Source organism: Canis lupus, chromosome 24, assembly GCF_011100685.1.
Source record: "Canis lupus familiaris isolate Mischka breed German Shepherd chromosome 24, alternate assembly UU_Cfam_GSD_1.0, whole genome shotgun sequence".
In the NCBI taxonomy this organism is placed as follows: domain Eukaryota; kingdom Metazoa; phylum Chordata; class Mammalia; order Carnivora; family Canidae; genus Canis; species Canis lupus.
In genome coordinates this window covers 10,091,809-10,111,115 of record NC_049245.1, presented here as the reverse complement: position 1 = coordinate 10,111,115, position 19,307 = coordinate 10,091,809, and the positions used below count along the sequence as shown (strand labels likewise).

Sequence of the window (19,307 nt, the reverse complement as noted above, 5' to 3'; positions counted from 1 at the left end):
CCAAGTCATGGCGTGCATCACCTTCAAGATCAAGGTCAACTCTGGGGAGAGGAGAAAGTAGGAATGGAGATTGAATTTTTGGTTATACATGTTATGATTTTTCTCCTAAAAAGCATTTTTTTTTCTGCCAAGAAACAGATTGTCTGTCTGGATGCTGATGGCATGTGGGTGCAGCCCCTACTTGGGGCTCAGAGTCTTGGAGACACTAAAAGCCACAGAGAACCAGGCTTCCTGCAGAATTTTAATTCTGGTTGAATTCTAGGAATCAGCCTCGCTGCAACTCCCATGGATGGAGAAGGTTGTTAACTGCATAAGGCTTGACCAAGAGCCATCCAGCTTCCCTTGGGACCAGGGAGACAAGTCAGTGAGAAACACCATTATATTCAGAGGAACTTCAGGCTTCACCAGGAGCAAGTTAGGCATGTGAGCCACCCTTGGCTTCAGCCTTGCCCTTGTCCCATAACTTTGAGCAAAAGAGAACTTGGCATTGTGGAGAAATGTCACATTTTGAAGGAGCCTCTGACAGGGTTGGACGGTACAGTTTTGTGTGCCATTCACTGGTTTCACCTTGTTCTGCCTCTTGCCAAGAAGGAAATTCTAGAAGAGAGGAGTCGACTGGAAGCTCTGTACATGGAAGGATAAGTATTGGGCCAACTTGGTGCTGAGACCCAGATCATCAAGGACCCTGGACCCAAATACCCCACTCCCCTGCTCCAGACTCTCCTTCTATCTCAGAGTCCTGGGACAGGTTTCCTGAATCTGTGTAGCTCAGTCTCCCTCCTGGCCAGCAATGCTATAATAATAGTACCTGCCTCTGGGTTGTGAGGTTAAAATCACAAAGGATTCAGATAATTTTTACTATGATTTACCAACTACTCTGATTGTGAACAAATGATTTATCTAAGCCTTGAAGGTACCATTTAACCTCAAAGCACTATCCTAGGGCCCAAGGAGATGGTAAAGATTTTACAAGGACTACTTACCACAAAGTTGTATGAGGGGTACCTGGGTGGCTCAGTGGTTGAGCATCTGCCTTTGGCTCAGGTCTTGATCCCAGGGTCTCTGGATTGAGTCCTGCATTGGGTCCCACAGGGAGCCTACTTCTCCCTTTGCCTATGTCTCTGTCTCTCTCATGAACAAATAAAATCTTTAAAAAAAGTTGTAATGAAATCCAGACCTTCACCTGAGTCCCATTGGCACAGACAAAGGATTCCCAACCTGATCTCTGCATCAGAATCACATGAGAATTTTATAAATAAAAATATTTTTTACATGTCCCACCATAATATTCTAAATAGTTTGTGTTATCTATTTACACAAAAAAAAAGGGAAATGAAATGAGTAGTTCAATCAGTGGGATGTTACAACTTGACTTTGTGACTTGGGTCATCCTCTTTGGTGAAAATTTCATTTTTTTTTTTTGAAACCAGTCCTTGGAAGTGTGTCTAACCAGGTATCCAAAGATGTACCCTCAGAAGAGTTATTTATTCTACACTGTCAATGTCCTCCAGCCAAAGACCATCAGGAACAGATCTGTGATTAAACAACTTGAATTTATTTCTCATTTAAAGAAGGGACAATACCATGGGGAAATGTGGAGTCTTTCGGTAAGAGCATGGTAGAGATGACATGAAAGGGTTTGGGGCTTGAACTGGGTGCTTTAGGGGCATCCTTGAGGAATCAGATCTTTACATGGCAACAGATGCTGTCAGAGAGTGAGTCGATTCTATTAAAGAGTAGCTTGAAAATGTACAACTTGGGAGGATGTGAGGCTAAAACTATGATTGGTAAAGCAACTGTTAAACGAATTACCCAGGAGGGGTGTTTGCTCAGTTTTGTGGTTTGAACTATGTTTATGTTTCTGACTACATTCGGACAGGACCACAGAATGCCTTGACCCATCAGAGTTGCAACGTGGCCTTCTCTAATGTTGGTGTTCTGTGAAATTGTTTTTACTAAGAAGGAAAGTGTTATATGTTCTAGCTGTGAGGGCCAGGCCTGTTCCTGGCAGCACTGAGCCTAACAGATGGTGCCAGGCCAGTTCCCAAATGTCAGGGGCTGCCTCTCTCTTTCTCAGTACCTCTTTCAGCCAAGGCCAGACTGCCAGGTCTCAAGACATAAATCGATGATCTTCACCGCTGCTGAGACGTTGCTAATCAGGTGTTTGTCCAGATTGTGCTGCCTAGGGTTAATCTCTCCTGCTGTTTGTTGCAGGATGAGTTGTTGTATCATCTGATATGGCAATCTCTGCCCAGGAGCATTTAAGACTCTGGATGGGATGGATCAGTTGACTGCATCACCAGCAGTTACCAGAAACAGAAATGAGTTTGAGTCCTTTCAATGAGCCTGTATACAGGAGCCTAATCATTAAACTGAGGCAAGAAAACACATCTTGGAATCCAACAAGGTCACTGGTGGAGAGCTGGGTATCTATTCCTTTAGCCTAATCATAGGCTATGTTATTGCCTGGAGTATGCAGGTGCAGCAAGAAGTGTTTGCTCTAGCGGCTAGTTAAGAGAAATTAATGTCTTTGTGATTATCCATGATTCTGACTAATAAATTTAAACAGATTTGTTGGGTTTCCAGAGAACAAATTGTGTAACTCATGACATCTGCTAGTGTCAAAAGTAAATTTTGGACTTAATGCAACTTTTCCAGTTGCATTATCCCTACCATGGGGGTTGCCATTCAAAGACTATGCATGGAAAAAGTCACTTATGCCTCTTGGAGTTCTCCCAAGTAGATTCTGTTTGCCTCTTTGGACGTTTCTGGATATTTTTTGTTCAGAGAAACATGATCCCCTGGAGCAGTAGTAGTTTTAAATACATTAAAGTCTATAACACTTATCCTGTATATGCAGAATTATTACGTGGTGGTCAATACACACTAAGTTATCTTTGTATTCAGGATAAGCCTGATGGCCACATAAGCAACAGATCCTAATGGGGCATGAATTGTATTGGGATTTTAAGTATTATTTTGCAATGCTATTGACCAAAAACTCTATTCCCCAAGAGAGTCATCAGTTCCTACAAAGCAGCCAAGAGTGTATCTGACTATTGGACCAAACACAGTCCAACATTAGTCCCCAATGGACTAGGCTTTTCTGAGAGGGTTGTAATGGCTTTCACAGAAACATTTTGTTGACATGGGTCAAGGTCCAGATTTTAGAAGACTAAATTTGGGATCAGTTATGTGAGAGAAGCTTATGTCTCAGAAAGATCAGTATAAGGAAATTAACCTTGAATGTTTAAAGGAACAGTTGTCCAGAAGCTATGGTCTGAGAAAAATATACTGAAGTATTTTGTTTTTTTCTTAAATGGTAAAAGATTATGGCATGTGGGGAGAGGCAGTCAAATGTAATAGGATGAAAATGAGGGAAATCATATTAAGAGAATGATAGAGGACAACACCAGATGTGATTTGATTAGTGTAGAGAGAGGAAAGAAAAGGGGTAATGAAAAGTAGAAAATTAATCTGATTCTGACATCTTGGGTCGTAGGTGAAAGCCATCTGTTTCTGCACTCTACATCATCAGCACTCAACATCATCCAGAAAATTCCTAAGAACTCCTTCAGTTTCAAGCCTCCTGATGGAATGGACATACAGTAGACAAGAGTCTTTTAAGTTGGGAGATACAGCCTGGAGACCAACATCTTGGAGTTTCATTGTGACAGTCATTAACAGTACTTGATAAAGCCTTTTCCCATTGAGGGTCAAGAACAGTTTTTCTCTGATGCCTTTTTCAGAGGACCAAATCTCCAGGTCTCAGATCATGCAGCAGTTGCTTCAGAGGTTGTTATAGAAATTGTTTGTACCTATTGGTGATAGAGTCAGAGGTATTGTATGAGTTCCCTAGAGTAATTACTCATATCAGCATATAAGACAGTTGAATCTGGAATTGGAAGTAATTCTCAAACTCATAAGGCAGCCTGTTATTAATGCAGAAGGAGATAACTTCTGAGCCCTATGAGAAATTGATCTTATTGCCATCAAGGCTAACGGGAATAAGGCCTTAGAAGTTTGAGGGGTTTTGAGATCTTTGATCGTTATGGTTTTATTTTTTTATTTTTTTTAATTTATTTTTTATTGGTGTTCAATTTACTAACATACAGAATAACCCCCAGTGCCCGTCACCCATTCACTCCCACCCCCCGCCCTCCTCCCCTTCTACCACCCCTAGTTCGTTTCCCAGAGTTAGCAGTCTTTACGTTCTGTCTCCCTTTCTGATATTTCCCACACATTTCTTCCCCCTTCCCTTATGGTTTTAGAATTCTGTTAGTTCTTTTTATTTTCCTTAAAGTTTATGAATGATAAAATGGGGTTTCTGAATAAAAGGTAAAGCATACAGCGTTAACAGTAATACCTGTGAAACATGTGTCTCCATTACTGCAAAGATAAATAGGATTTTCCAAGCCCAAAATACAAAATCAAGTAATAGCTTTCCCTTTGTCATTATTGTATAGCTTTCCAGAAAGAAAAACCTCAGCCATGCTCATGCCTCACCTTTGTGGTCCTTCTGAGGTTGTGTCACCAACAGGTGGGACATTATCAGAAACATCCTCAGTAATACTTTATGCTCTTGTGGATAATATCATAAAGCCATAAAGCATTTTTTAAAAACTCTATTTCCATTATGGCTTATTATAACTTTAGGTAAGATCAAAGCATCTCAATGTCTCCAACGTACTATTCTGTAGTGGCCAGGGCATCTCTTTGTTCCTAGAACATTTTGAAATTATGGACTAACCTAAATTCATACCTACTATCAGTAAAAAAAAATTTACCTTTTTATGTTCTATCAGCCAACAAGTCTGGGTAAGGGCAATTAATTTAGCCATCTGGGATATTTAATTTCTGGGTGAAGCTTATATGTCAAGGGCAAATTCAAGCTTTTGATGGCATACCCAACTTTGTGATTTTTAGGGTTTTTTTTTTAAGTTTAAACCATATAAAACCATAATAAAATCAGTTATCTCATCTACAAGATTCATACTGATGGTAGATTTTTCCTAAAATGATGTTACATAGTTGTTGGGTTCTCTTTCTTCAGGTAAAGAAAGGAGGGTGGTTAGATTTTAAAATGATGCAGAGACCTTTGAAGGGCAAAGTAGGTGATCATGACTACCAGACAGGTGAGGATACAGGGGTTCTTTTATACCAAGTCCTTTGTGAAGCATTCCATGGGGCATGTTACCAGCCTCCAAAATAGAAGAGGCTCTCAAGATAGATAGATAGATAGATAGATAGATAGATAGATAGATAGATGTTATATATATATATATAAGATGTTACCAGTATGTTACATTGCCTTAGTAATCAGAGAGAGAAAAGGAAATTTGTGCCTCTACCATTAGATCAAGATTATGTTAGCTTAAAGAACCAAATTATAAATTCAAAGAGAGTCACTGCCAAAGAGTTGGGTTTCTGTGTCCATGTGAAGTACTTTCATAAGATAATAATTACATGCCTTCAGGTATTAGACCGTGAGGAGTAACCAACACTGGGTCCAGACCTCGTGGGTAGCCTCTGAGCATAAGTGAGTGACTAAGACCTCTCTGCTGTCCAAGTGCTTTGGTGAAGGGACAGGAGTATTTTGAGCCAGACCAACATAGGCTCTCCACCAAAGGCTGCTCCAGGCTGGTGGTATGCCCACAACAATAGAGTAATAGCCAACTGCTACTTGTGGTTCTCTGAGGATTGTGCTTTTTGTTAATCCTCTGCCACACTTTAGTAAGTGCATTGATTAGAATTCGTAACCATGTTAGCTCAAATGTTGTTCTTTCAAAATCTTTGTACCTATGCAATAAACATGCAATGTTGTCCTCTTTGAAAAAGCTTCTATGAAAAGCTCTAAGAATTGACTGATGGGAATTCAGACTGTCATGGGATTATATTATTTTTGGAAATTCTAAAGTTTCTCTTTTCATCAGCTAAGTATTGGGACTTTTTAATAAAAAGTGTAGGTCTTCAAGTTATTCTATGGACACTTCTTTTAGATTGTAACTTAAATACAACAGTAATTTTGAAAGTGTTTTGAATACTTCATTTGTTTTGTTTTGAGGACTTAAAAGTCAATGGATTAATATTACTATCACTATTTGAGTACTGAAAAATGTTTTAGAACCAAAACAATTTACTACTGATGATTACATGAACTGTTTGCTTGCAACTTCCCCAAGGCCAAGTGACCTACCACATAGGCTTTTGCTTCATTAGCTCTTGATGCCTGAAGCACATGCTACTAGTGTGCATCTGTAGAATTTATCATTGAGAAATCTCTGAAGGGTCTTATAAATTGCCTTCTCCAGAGTTTAGTGCAAAAGAGGGGTCGGTGATATGGCAGTCAAATCACAGCATGACTTGCCTTGCCCATGAATACTTGACTCCAGGGTTTGCCATAATTGAATGTGTTAGGAGCAGTAAATACATAACCTACTTAACTGTTCTCTCATGGAATTAATTCTTCGTTTTTGATAGGTTGATGAAGCTAGTATGAAGTCTGAGGTTAGCTTATTAAATATTAGAAAAATATATCTAAAGGAAAATGATGAAAATGCAGCCAGTTTGAAAACCTTTTAACTTTTTTCGGCGCAAATACAGTGTATTTTTATGTCTTGTAAAGCATGATAAAGTTTTTAAAATGTAAAAAAAAAAGAGAGAGAGAGAGTGAGAGAGAGAGAAAGTCTGTGTAGGATAATAACTCATTAAATGTATTAGGGACCCTAGAACTAAATCAACAGAAGTTTCTTTCTTTCTTTTTTTTTTTTTTTTCATAAATCACTGAAGTTTCCATGCATTTTGCTATCGTATATAGTAAGCAAGTTTGATATGGCTTGACCCCTGGATCTAACAAAAAACTGAAATAAGCAGGAAGTCTCTAATGATTCACATAACTGAGTCAATACTACCACTTGTTCAGAACTTTCATGAACAAAAAGCAAAAGGGATTTGTGAATCTAGAATCTTGGAGAAAAATTTTTAAAGACTTTATTTATCCATTTGATAGCGGAAGCATGTCCGAGGGAGAAGCAGAAAAAAGGGAGAAGGACAAGCAGAGTCCATGCAGAACAGAGAGCCCAGTGTGGGCCTCTATCCCAGGACTCCAAGATCATGAACTGAGAGGAAGACAGACACTTAACAACTGAGCCACTCAAGCACCCCAAAGATAGTTCTATTAGTACATTCTACTTATATACAATTCACCTAGGAAGATCAACTCTCTTTTGGATTTGCCTGGTTTTTTGGTGTTTTTTTTTTTTTTGGTTGTTCTAAATACCGAGGTTATAGGACAAAGTCTATCATTGTACTTTTGAATTAGTTAAAACCTGAAGAATTTTAACAAACTGGATTATTCTAATTATTCCTATTTCTTTTTATTATTATTCTGAGTTGTAAAAAGTCAAAATAAAGACTCATAGCACAGAAGACAATATAAATCATAACCATCTAAAATCAGAAGTAATTTTAGAACATTGTAAAAACACACAAGAATAAAATTAAGAAAAAAAACACAAGGAATTTTTAAAAACTCATTAAAGTGTAAAGAAAGCACTGATATTTAACAGAATAATTAAATTACAAAAGGAAACTGCTCAATCTAAGCATACAATTTTATTCCTGTTTTATACTACTTATGTAATAATTTGGAGCAAAAAATCTATTATTGTACTTTTATGTGTATATACTTAGGCATATACAGATATATAAAGAGGGAATTATTCAAGTTTTTACCTGGATCTTTAAAATAAAATTAATTTATCAGTATAGTAAACAATGTGGATATCATATTATATTTGTCCAATGAATAAGCTGTAATACATTTCTCAAGCAGAAATTCATATATATTATATATTATATATTATTTATTGTATCTTATATAGTTAACCATTTATATTACGATCATTTTTTTTAAGTAGTCTCTATGTAGCGTGAAGACCAACATGGAGCTTGAACTCACAACACTGAGATCAAAACTTGAGCTGAGACCAAGAGCCAGATGCTTAACTGATTGAGCTCACCCAGGCATCCTTATATTAAAACATCTTTAATCAAAATAATCAGCATGAAAAAGAACTACAGGACAAAAAACAAGAATTGTTTCACTATTTTTTCTTTATAAACATATCATTTTAACAATTGAAGTGGATGAATTCTCACACATATAGAAACATATATTTACTTCTGTCTATATAATTTGGATAAGAAAGTTGTCATTCAAAGACAATTGTATATTTTGTTGTTAATCTATTGCAATTTAAAATAGTAAGAGTAGAAATTATGTATGTTAGTAAGTGGTTTGTGTCTGCTTTTAGAAACTGACCTGGTGGGGATCCCTGGGTGGCGCAGGGGTTTGGCGCCTGCCTTTGGCCCAGGGCGCGATCCTGGAGACTGGAGACGGGGGATCGAATCCCACATCGGGCTCCCGGGGCATGGAGCCTGCTTCTCCCTCTGCCTGTGTCTTTGCCTCTCTCTCTCTCTCTCTGTGACTATAAGAAAGAAAGAAAGAAAGAAAGAAAGAAAGAAAGAAAGAAAGAAAGAAAGAAAGAAAGAAAGAAAGAAAGAAAAAGAAACTTACCTGGCTTTCAAAACTTAATTAACAACTCATTTGTCTAAGATCTTAAAATTAGATAAGGATTGGGGAATTCCAATTTAGTTAAATCTGTAGCTTTATAAAAATTTAATAAAGTTTAAAACTTTAAAAAGACATCCATTATTATCATTTCATTTCACTATGTATATACACAAATTTATACACATAATTTTTTATCTTAAACTGGTTATATAAACAGTGGCGACTTACCTAACTCATAAATACAATATAGGAAATTTATAAAATTTAAATCATGGGACAGTTCACCTTGGGGTTTTGAGCAACAACAAAAAAGATACTGTTCGGACATTATATTTTTATGGTAATTTTACCACATTTCTAAGTGTACCAAATCCAGTTTATTTGGAGAATATACTTTGATTTAGATCATCTAAATTCAGTGTTACTTTTTGGTGTGACATATGGTATATCCCAAAGATGTTACATTTGCCTTGTAATCACTGAGTGAAGTGTTCCACCTATCTCAAGTTAGTTGATTGTGTTATTCAAGTTTTCTGTATCTTTGTTAATTTTCTGTCCAGTCGTTCTAGCAGTTATTCAGAATGGGGTATTGAATTTTCCAGCTATAGCCAGTCAACTTTCTATTGCTCTTTTCAATTCTAGCAGTGTTTGCTTCATGTATTATGAACTTTTTTTATTAGATATGTATACATTTATAATATATATTCCTGATGTGTTAAACTTTTATTTTTGAGATGTTTATCTCTCCAATAATATTTCTTAACTTAAGATCTATTTTATTTTATTTTTATTAAAGATTTTATTTATTTACTTGAAAAAGAGAGAGAGAAAGATTGAGCATGAGTGAGTGGGAGGGACAGAGGGAAAAACAGACTTCCCACTGAGCTGGGAGCCAGGATGTGGGCCGGATCCTAGGATCTTGGGATCATGACCTGAACCAAAGGAAGACCCTTAACTTACTGAGCCACCCAGGTGCCCCTTAAGATCTGTTATTGATAGAGTCATTCCACCTCTCTTATGGTTACTATTTATACATCTTTCTTACTTTCATTTTCAATCTCTTTGAGCCTAAATTTAAGGTGTGTTGGCATCAGGGGTTGGGTCATTCAGAAACTCCGTTTAAAGCACAGTATCCTCATTTGTTCCTCAAAGTCTATTTTATTACCTTATTTATTTATTCCAATTCCCCACTCCCTTTTTACCTAAGCCTCCCCAAAGAAAATCATTATATATTTATTGTGTCTTTTATTTTGTGAGTTTATATAAAATTTATAGTTTTATAATGTGTACATGTTTTAACTTTAGTAAATGCTACTGTGTTCTCCCTCATTTTGTTTCTTGCTCTTTTAGTCTGAACTTCCTCTAGACCACGCCAAGAACATGGGCCTTACTGGCACATTAGCGGTCTTTCTTATTAAAAAAAAAGAAAAACGAGAAAAAAGGATCCAACTAGATTAGCAGTCAGCAACCACTTCTGGCAGGTCGGAATCTGGCCCTGTGCTTTTTTATGAAAATAAAATTTTATTGGAACGCAGCCATGCCCATTCGGGTGTGTACCATTTATGAATGTTTTCATGCTACAAGGGTCAAGTCTAGTAGTTGCCATAGAAACCATATGACCTACAAAACGAATGATATTGCTATCTGTGCCTATACAGAAAGTTCACAGACCCCTGAACTGGATGATCCATTACAATCTGTGTATTCTCATCCGCCAAAACGTTCCTTTCTCCTGCCATTCTTACTGAGGGGCGATTTGAGCTAATGGAGGAAGGCAAACAAGCAAACATTTACCATGATGGCAGAGATTTTCCGAAGGCAAAATCAATTCAGAAATCTCACTTGTGGTTACATGACTAGGCCTCAGCGCTGGCAGAGCCTGTCACACATTGGAAATGCTGCTTCTACAAGCCCCACGTTAACTCCTCTGGGTATTACAGACTTGAGCAATTAAGTCTTGGTGTTTAAGACTGCTTTTTAAATCTGTCCTTTAATGTTGAGTGAAAAAAGAAGCTGATTTCAGTGAGAACTGTTTCTTACTCTTCTATACTCACAGTATGCCCTTATATTTTTTTTTTTAAAGATTTTATTTATTCATGATAGTCACAGAGAGAGAGAGAGAGAGAGGCAGAGACACAGGCAGAGGGAGAAGCAGGCTCCATGCACCGGGAGCCCGACGTGGGATTCGATCCCGGGTCTCCAGGATCGCGCCCTGGGCCAAAGGCAGGCGCCAAACCGCTGCGCCACCCAGGGATCCCTGCCCTTATATTTTTTAATACTGTTATCCATATTATCAGTTATTGTAAAAGGCTCCAGGCTTTGGGAAAAAACATTTAAAAATACAGAAGGCACAAACTCTTGGAGATTAAAGTAAGGCAGGTGGACAGAGGCCCCAAAACTCTTAGCATCAAAGGTCTTTCAGAGCATTATTACTTTTCTCTGTTCACTATTACTTTTTTGTCTTTCTATCCTGGTCTAGACATCATGTCTTACTGGTGTAGTTTAGCAAAGACTCAATCGACAGGGGTTAAGTCATTGTGTAGTACATACAGTTCTAGGCAGATAGTAGACACTCACTAAATGTCTATTAGATGAATGGGTGGCCATGATGGGTGCTTTCAGTGTAATCCCAGCCCTCTAGAAACTTTAAATGTTAAAGATAATACTACCACAAGGATTCGGTGATGGGTATCCAAACAGGCAACCATAACATAAGAAGACTCCAGAAACAAATGGACAATGAATTTTTAAAAATTTATTCATGAGAGACACAGAGAGGCAGAGACATAGGCAGAGGGAGAAGCAGGCTCCCTGCAGAATTCTATCCCAGGACCCCAGGATCATGACCTAAGCCAAAGGAAGATGCTCAACCACTGAGCCACCCAGACACCTCTGGACAATGAATTATGCTAATGAAATATGCTACACAATGGCCATAGGTTGGGGGGGGGGAGTGAAGGGGCAACACATAAAAAATTCCAAACAATTAGCTTCACTGAAGTTTTATTTACACTTAGGTGATGTAATTAGCATCAGGTAAACTGTCTTGCCATTATCAACCCAAGAGTGTCTATTAATAATACTTGTTACATGAATTCTCAGTGCATTTGAATTTCACTTGTCTCCAGTACCTGGGCAAGGGTTCAAACTGAATCAAGACCTCATTTTATAAAACTTATATATTCAAGTCACAGGGCCACCTTACCAAGTGAACAAATAACCATTTTTTTCTCATAAATATATAAATACCTGATTCATGAATATGCAATTTATTCTTTATTTTTGCTATTTGGGGCTTTTGTATTTGGTTGTGCAATATTTAATATTTGCTGAGAGATGTAAAGAATAATATTGCAAGCATGCATTTACACACTATCCAACTTGACAAATAAAGCCTTTCAATCCAATTAAGTTCCTAGTGGTCTCATCCCTGATCCCTGATCACAGAACTCTTTCTCCCTATTAGATGTAACAACACTCTAGACTTTGGGTATTATTATTTTCATGTGTTTCTTTATATTTCTATATTTTATTTTTTATATTATATTTTATTATATATTTTATATACATTCATCCCTAAAAATATCCAATATTGTCTATATGCTTATAACCTACATGTAACTGGTACCATAATTTAGTTTTTTTCAAATCATTTTACTTCAATCTGTATTATATCTTTGAGTTTAATCCGTAGTGATACAGGTATATGCCATATAATATTCCATTGCATGAATACAGCAATTTTTTTGTCAATTTCATTTTTTATTATTTAGCTTCTTTCCAGCTTTTTTTTTTTGCTATTACAAACAATATTTTGTGAACACTCATATATGTGTTTCCTTATGGACATGAGCAAGAATTTCTTTAGGGTGATATCTAATAATGACAACATTGATACTATCACTACTAGAAATAAAACTTGTAACATACATTTACTAATGTAACTTCTAAGTATGTCAGATATATTAAATCATATTATCCTCACCTCAACCCAATGAGATAGATCATTATTATCCTCATTTTATGCATACAGAAAACATAAGTGGACAGTTGATAGGTCATACGATATGTACATTTTCAATTTTACCAGATACAGAAATTATCCTTCAAAGTACTACAAAAATTTCCATGTCCATTAGAGAAGTATATAAGTTTTTATTGGTTTATATTCTTGCAGCACTTTCAAAAATCGTTAGGGAAATAAAAATATATATTTATGTGTTTTTATTTGTGTCAATAACTCAGATGATAAAGAGAGATATCAAAATAAATTTTGCCTTAAGAGTGTGGATGAGTGGGATCCCTGGGTGGCGCAGCGGTTTGGCGCCTGCCTTTGGCCCAGGGTGCGATCCTGGAGACCAGGGATCGAATCCCATGTCGGGCTCCCGGAGCATGGAGCCTGCTTCTCCCTCTACCTGTGTCTCTGCCTCTCTCTCTCTCTGGAACTATCATAAATAAATAAAAATTAAAAAAAAAAAAAAGAGTGTGGATGAGTAAAGAAATCACAGAGGCTGGGAGTTTGACAAACATGTAAAATGCCCCACGGAGAGTCCAAACATTATTGATTGTTGGCATACAGCTGTGGGAAGGGTGGAGCCATACACTAGTGACAGTTTTGTTTTCCCAGCACTCACGGGGCTATTGAACACAAAAGGAAATGTCTCAACTAAAACTCAAGAGTTAGAAAGTCTGTTCCATAACTTTAATTCTCTCCCAGGTTGAACATATATAACTTTCCAGTGAGTTATGCATCCTGAACACCCTTACATTCTCTTTCTTAGTTGTGAATGATTCAAATAGCATAGGAAAAAATCAGTATGTTTGTTTAAAAAAACAGAAAAAAGGATCCCTGGGTGGCTTAGCAGTTTAGCTTGCCTTGGGCTCAGGGTGTAATCCTGGAGTCCCGGGATCCAGTAACACATCAGGCTCCTTGCATGGAGCCTGCTTCTTCCTCTGCCCATGTCTCTGCCTCTCTCTCTCTCTATGTCTCTCATGAATAAATAAATAAAATCTTTAAATAATAATAATAATAATAAAAACAGAAATGCCCACTTCTCCTCAGAAATGGTTAATTTTTTTATATTTCTTGCAGAAGGAAAGAATGTTTATGTATATTTGATTGATGGAGAGATAGACTCAAATTATGAACCTAAGGAGATTAAGGATCTTTAAATTTGTGGTCAAAACAGATAAAAATAAAACTTTCCGACTTATGGAGGTTGTGGGAAATGCCATTTTCCATGAACACATTTATATTAACACTTGAAACGCACCCAGACTTCAAATCCCACCAAATGGAAAATTTCCCAAGTGTGGGAAGTGGGCTTCTTACCACATAGGTTGCTGATTCCCTCTTCATCAAAGGGCCCCTCTGTATTCAGCATATTTCAGAAACTCTAGTAATTTTTGTGAGGGGGTTATTCAAACATACTTGACTGAGTAAAAGTGTAAGATATGTTTTCCAAAGAAATAGAAGTTCAAGCCATAAAAAGTTAGGATATGCTCACAGCAGCAAAAACTACATTTCAGCCACACAGCTTATGTTCTGGTGGCAAACTCCTTTCCCTACAGAAAATTTAGAGGTACTATCACCTTCACAAAACGAAAGCCCCTCCTCCTCAAAGGGAGCATTTCAAAACTCTGAAAATTCTGATTCCCTGCTGAATTTTACAGAAGAGGCTTTCTGAGGCCACGAAGTACCACTTCTGGTCCTGCAGTTCCAGAGAAAATATCAAGAGTAACAATAGAAGCTTCCTTCTTTTGTTTCTTAGTTCCACCCCTGTTGAAAGGTCCCTGAGTTCTTCAAACATCAACCTGGATTATTTAGTAGAAAACACGAGAGAAATAAATATCTCTTCCGGGCATTCCAGTTAGAAAGAGAAGCCTGGGCTTAATGTCACTATTACCGACCAAATCCTCTCAGTTCAGGGATGGAATGTCTTCTCTTCTTGCTTGGAGCTAAGAAAACATATTTCATGGTGGAATCTTGGTTATGAGGGTTTGGTTTCAAAATGATTTAGTGATTATAAGCCAGTCTTCCATGAAATTATTTGAAGGTAGATGGAGTCTGGTATGATACTAAAAAAAAAAAAAAAAAGATTCCTTAAAAAAAAATACTACCCTTTGTGTTTTAATTTAGCCACAGTGTGTCTATTTTCCATTAAGAAAACTGTTCCTGAGCTGTTCTAAGGTATCTAAGATTTCGACTATATATGACATACAATTGCCAGAAAACCCATCCCACTTAAGAGAATTCTAATTAGCAAGGCTTCTGCTAATGAAATACTCAGAAGTTGGGGGAGGGGGATGGGGTAACTGGGTAATGGATATTAAGGAGGGCATGTGATGTAATGAGCACTGGATATTATATAAGACTGATGAATCACTGACCTCTACCTCTGAAACCAATAATACATTATATGTTAATTAATTGAATTTAAATAAAATTAGGAAAAAAAGAAGTCAATGTCTTTTAAGTTAATACCAAAACAAAGACCTTGCAAGGCAGCTGCCATTCAAGAATATGTTTGTACTATGACAGGTTTCTAGAGGAGCTATCTGATACTTCTTTTAAGTGAGATGGGTAGTTAGGGTCCCTGGGAAGACAAAAGATCAGAGAAGGAATGTGGAGAGATAAAAGGAAGAGGAAAAGTGGGGGGTGATTGATGGAGGGACAGAGGAATTGCACAGTAGAATAAATCTCATCTATTAAAATAGTTCATGGCTCTCTGATAAATTGGCACATTCAGAAATCTGTTTTCTTTAAGGAAACTTATATTTTGTTATCTTGAACACATTCTGAAGTTATTTCTTTGGGACTCCAAAGAATCATATTTTGGAGATGAGGAGCAACCTAGCTGATACTAAACAATAACCATTGATTTTGGAGAATATGCTTTTGAATACATGAATGTATTCACCAAAACAAACCAATACTCCATTCCCAATTCGATCTTATAACCTTTGATCCATGGTTTGTGGCATGGACAACAGAAGGGGTGGGGGCGGGGGCGGGGGGAAACGCCACAAATGAGACTATAATTTAACTTCAAGAATCAAAAATTAGAGGCAATATTGTTGTCATTGTCCTAGTTTGGGATCTGCCTGACGCAGATGATAACAGGGATTTGAGGCCACTTCTGAAGCTAGCAGGCAGGGGCTGCCAAGAGACTGGAAAGGGGAGGGGTGCTGAGGAAAAATGAGAAGAGGTGAAAGATAGGGGGGTGAAGTAGAGTCCCCCCCACCCCAGGAAGTTAAATACCTAGAGAGGAGCACTGAGGAGAGCCTGAGGACAGCCCACAAATGATGAATGAGAGAGAGAAGCTGGGAGGAGCACGGGCAGGCTCAGTACCAGGGTTTAGGGAATTTTAGGTGAAAGGGGCAGGCAAGGTCTGCTTCCCACCTAGGCATCATTAACCTTAGAGCTAGCACAATTTTATTTTTTTTTTAATTTTTATTTATTGGAGTTCAATTTGCCAACATTTAGCATAATACCCAGGAGCTAGCACAATTTTAAAGGGCTAAGGTCAGACAATCAGGGCCACCCCTAGAATCAGGGATAGGGTAAGCTCAAGTCTCTTCCTTGCTCGATCCAGAAGCCACGGGCCAATACTTGGCCGCACCCAACTCTTGAGAAAAGGAACTGGGATGCTGCCTGCTTACACACCAAGATGATGAGAGACAGGACAGGCAAGCCCAGAGGAAAAGGTGGGCATTAGAAGTACTTTTACCTCTTACCCCTTCTTAGTGTTTCCTTGATTGTTTCCCCTGAACGTCTTCTGAAATGATGTCACGTGAATGTAACCTCTTCATGATTCCCTATTAACTTCTTCAGGAAAATAAAGTGAGATACTTATTTCCTTTGCTGCGTGAAGCCCCTGCCCCAAGCCTAGGCTTCCTCCTTCAATTTATAGTTGAAGTGTAGGGACCAGAGTAAAGAATACCGTTCAGGTCTCTAAGAGCAGAGAGGACCAGTCTTGCCTTTTAAATTTTTCCCCCAGGTTTTCAACTTTTTCTTTGTGCACATTGAGGAAGTTCTTTCATTCTTTCACTTTGGCTCTTAGGAGACAACTGGGGGGAACAAACTCAGAAGGAGATTGAAAGGAAATTGAGTTGGACTCCTGCCTGATCCCCCACTGTGGTAGGGTGAATGTAGGAGTGGCACACAGTGAAGGAAACCCCAGCACTCAAGTGATGAATAGCCAGGGTATCTGGCTGGCCTATACCATCTTGGTAGGACTCCTGCATGTGGTTCTACTCAGCATCCCCTTCTTCAGCATTCCTGTTGTCTGGACCCTGACCAACATCATCCATAACTTGGCTACATGTATTTTCTTACACACAGTGAAAAGGACACCCTTTGAGTTCCTGACAGAGGAAAGGCTTACCACTGACACATTGGGAACAGATGGACTATGGGCTCCAATTTATCTTTTCCCAGATCCCTCAGCATCTCTCCAAATGTCCTCTACCTCCTGGCAAGCTTCTACACCAAGTATGATGCTGCTCACTTCCTCACCAACACAGCCTCATGGCTCAGCATACTACCACCTAAGTTGCCCCAATTCCAAGAGGATCATCTCTTTGGCATCAACAAATACTGAGGGATGGAGCTGGGGATGACACTGGACCAAAGGACTGTAATGTCCTTTCCTTCTCCACACTGTCTTCTGTATCCTGAAAGCCTGAGAACTATACAACATTTCCCAAGCCCCAGGAAGAGAATAGATTGGAAAATGGGGATCTTTGGGCCCAGTCCTACAAAGAACAGATTTCTTTGAATCAAAAGAGGAGGAAAGATAAGGGCCAAATCAGTCTCATTCACAGCAGGAAGCCATGTTTGGGCAGTGTATTTGGTAATACAAAAAAGTTTTTCCAGATCAAACCACCTTCCAGCTCAGTTTTACTGTGTATTATCCTTATAGTAAATATTTTTTTTCAAAAAAGAAAAAGACAGGAATTTAAGGCAATTAGTGTACCTAAGAGGCAAAGGAAACAGGAATAGGACAATGGGGAAATGAGGCAGAGAAGTGAAGCCACCCTTTAATGAGTATGACTTCAGGCCAGCCACCACTGAAGTAACTGGAACTCCATTCTATTGGAGAGCTCAGGGAGTCAAAGTAAAATACAACCTCAGTGTTTATCTCTCCCCAAGGGTGAGGGAGCTGGGATATTGATTGAGTGATGCTTCAAGAGGCAATAATTCTCTCTCTCTCTCTCTCTCTCTATATATATATATATAGAGAGAGAGAGAGATAGATAGAGATAGAGATAGATATCAATTATATATATCAATCACTTCGTGTGGCAGATTATTAATCACCATTAATCAAGGGATGCCTGGGTGGCTCAGTGGTTGAGCGTCTGCCTTTGGCTCAGGGCGTGATCCCGGAGTTCTAGGATCAAGTGCCACATCAGGCTTCCTGCAAGGAGCCCGCTTCTCCCTCCACCTATGTCTCTGCCTCTCTCTCTCTCTGTGTCTCTCATGAATAAATAATAAATAAAATCTTTTTTTAAAAAAAGCACCGTTAATCAAAGGCCAATTGAATTCTTTTATTTTTCCAGTTTTATTGAGAAATAATTGACATATATCACTGTAAAAGTTTGAGGCATACAACATGATGGTGTGATTTACATTTACTGTGAAATGATGACTACAATAAATTCAGCTAACATCCATATTCTCATATAGGTACAATGAAAAGAAAAAAGATCTTGCAAGGTATCCTGTTCCCCAAGAGTAAGTATGTTCATCCTATGACAGGTTTCTGGATGAGTCAGCTGATACTTCTTTTAAAGTGGGGAGCAAAGTCAGATTTTCTCCTTGTGGGACACCTGGGTGGCTTAGCAGTAGAGCATCTGCCTTTGACTCAGGGCATGATCCTGGGGTCCCAGGATCGAGTCCCACATCGGGCTCCCTGCGTGGAGCCTGCTTCTCCCTCTGCCTCTGTCTCTGCCTCTCTCGCTGTAACTCTCATGAATAAATAAATAAAATTTTAAAAAATTCTCCTTGTGATAAAAACTCTCAGGATTTATTCTCTTAACTATATATAGTTCCTATATATCATACATCAGTATTAGCTATGGTTATATATAGGTCACATACTTATTTATCTTATGACTGGACTTTATACTTTTTGACCACCTTTCTCCAGTTCCCCTCCCTACATTCTCCTCTGTCTCTGTTAACCACAAATCTGATCTCTTTTCTATGATTTTCTTTAGATTCCATATATAAGTGAGATTGTACAATATTTGTCTTTCTCTGTCGTCGCAAATGATAGGATCTCCTTGTATTTTATGGCTGAATAACATCCCACTGTATTTTTATACAACTCCTTTATTCATTCCTTCATCAAGGAACATGTAGGTTGTTTCCATGTCTTTGTTATTATAAATAATGCTGTTATTGGGGGTGCAGCAATTGGATTTGGCCAACACTGCTTCCTTGAGACCATCTAGCAAGGATCAAAGTGCTGGAAATATGAAGCTACCATAAGAGTTACAGAACATTTCTCCAGACAGATCTGCAAGCATCAAGAGATATCCTGTGAATGAAGTTTATGGAGCATTTCCTTTATTCTCACTGCCAAGCTATGGGGTGGTCAGATGTGAGGACTTTCTCACTGGTGAGAAAGCGGCTTGAGAGATTATATGGTTCCTCTGACATGTTACACCTGCTGAAAGGTATTGACTTTGACCCACTGTCTCCTTTCTCTTTTCCCTTTTCCTC

General features: G+C 38.2%; 1 pseudogene; it reads left to right on the top strand.

The window, feature by feature from the left end:
• The first annotated feature begins 7 nt into the window (after positions 1 to 7).
• Positions 8 to 17,178, top strand: LOC119877500 (annotated as a pseudogene).
• The last annotated feature ends 2,129 nt before the right edge of the window (positions 17,179 to 19,307 follow it).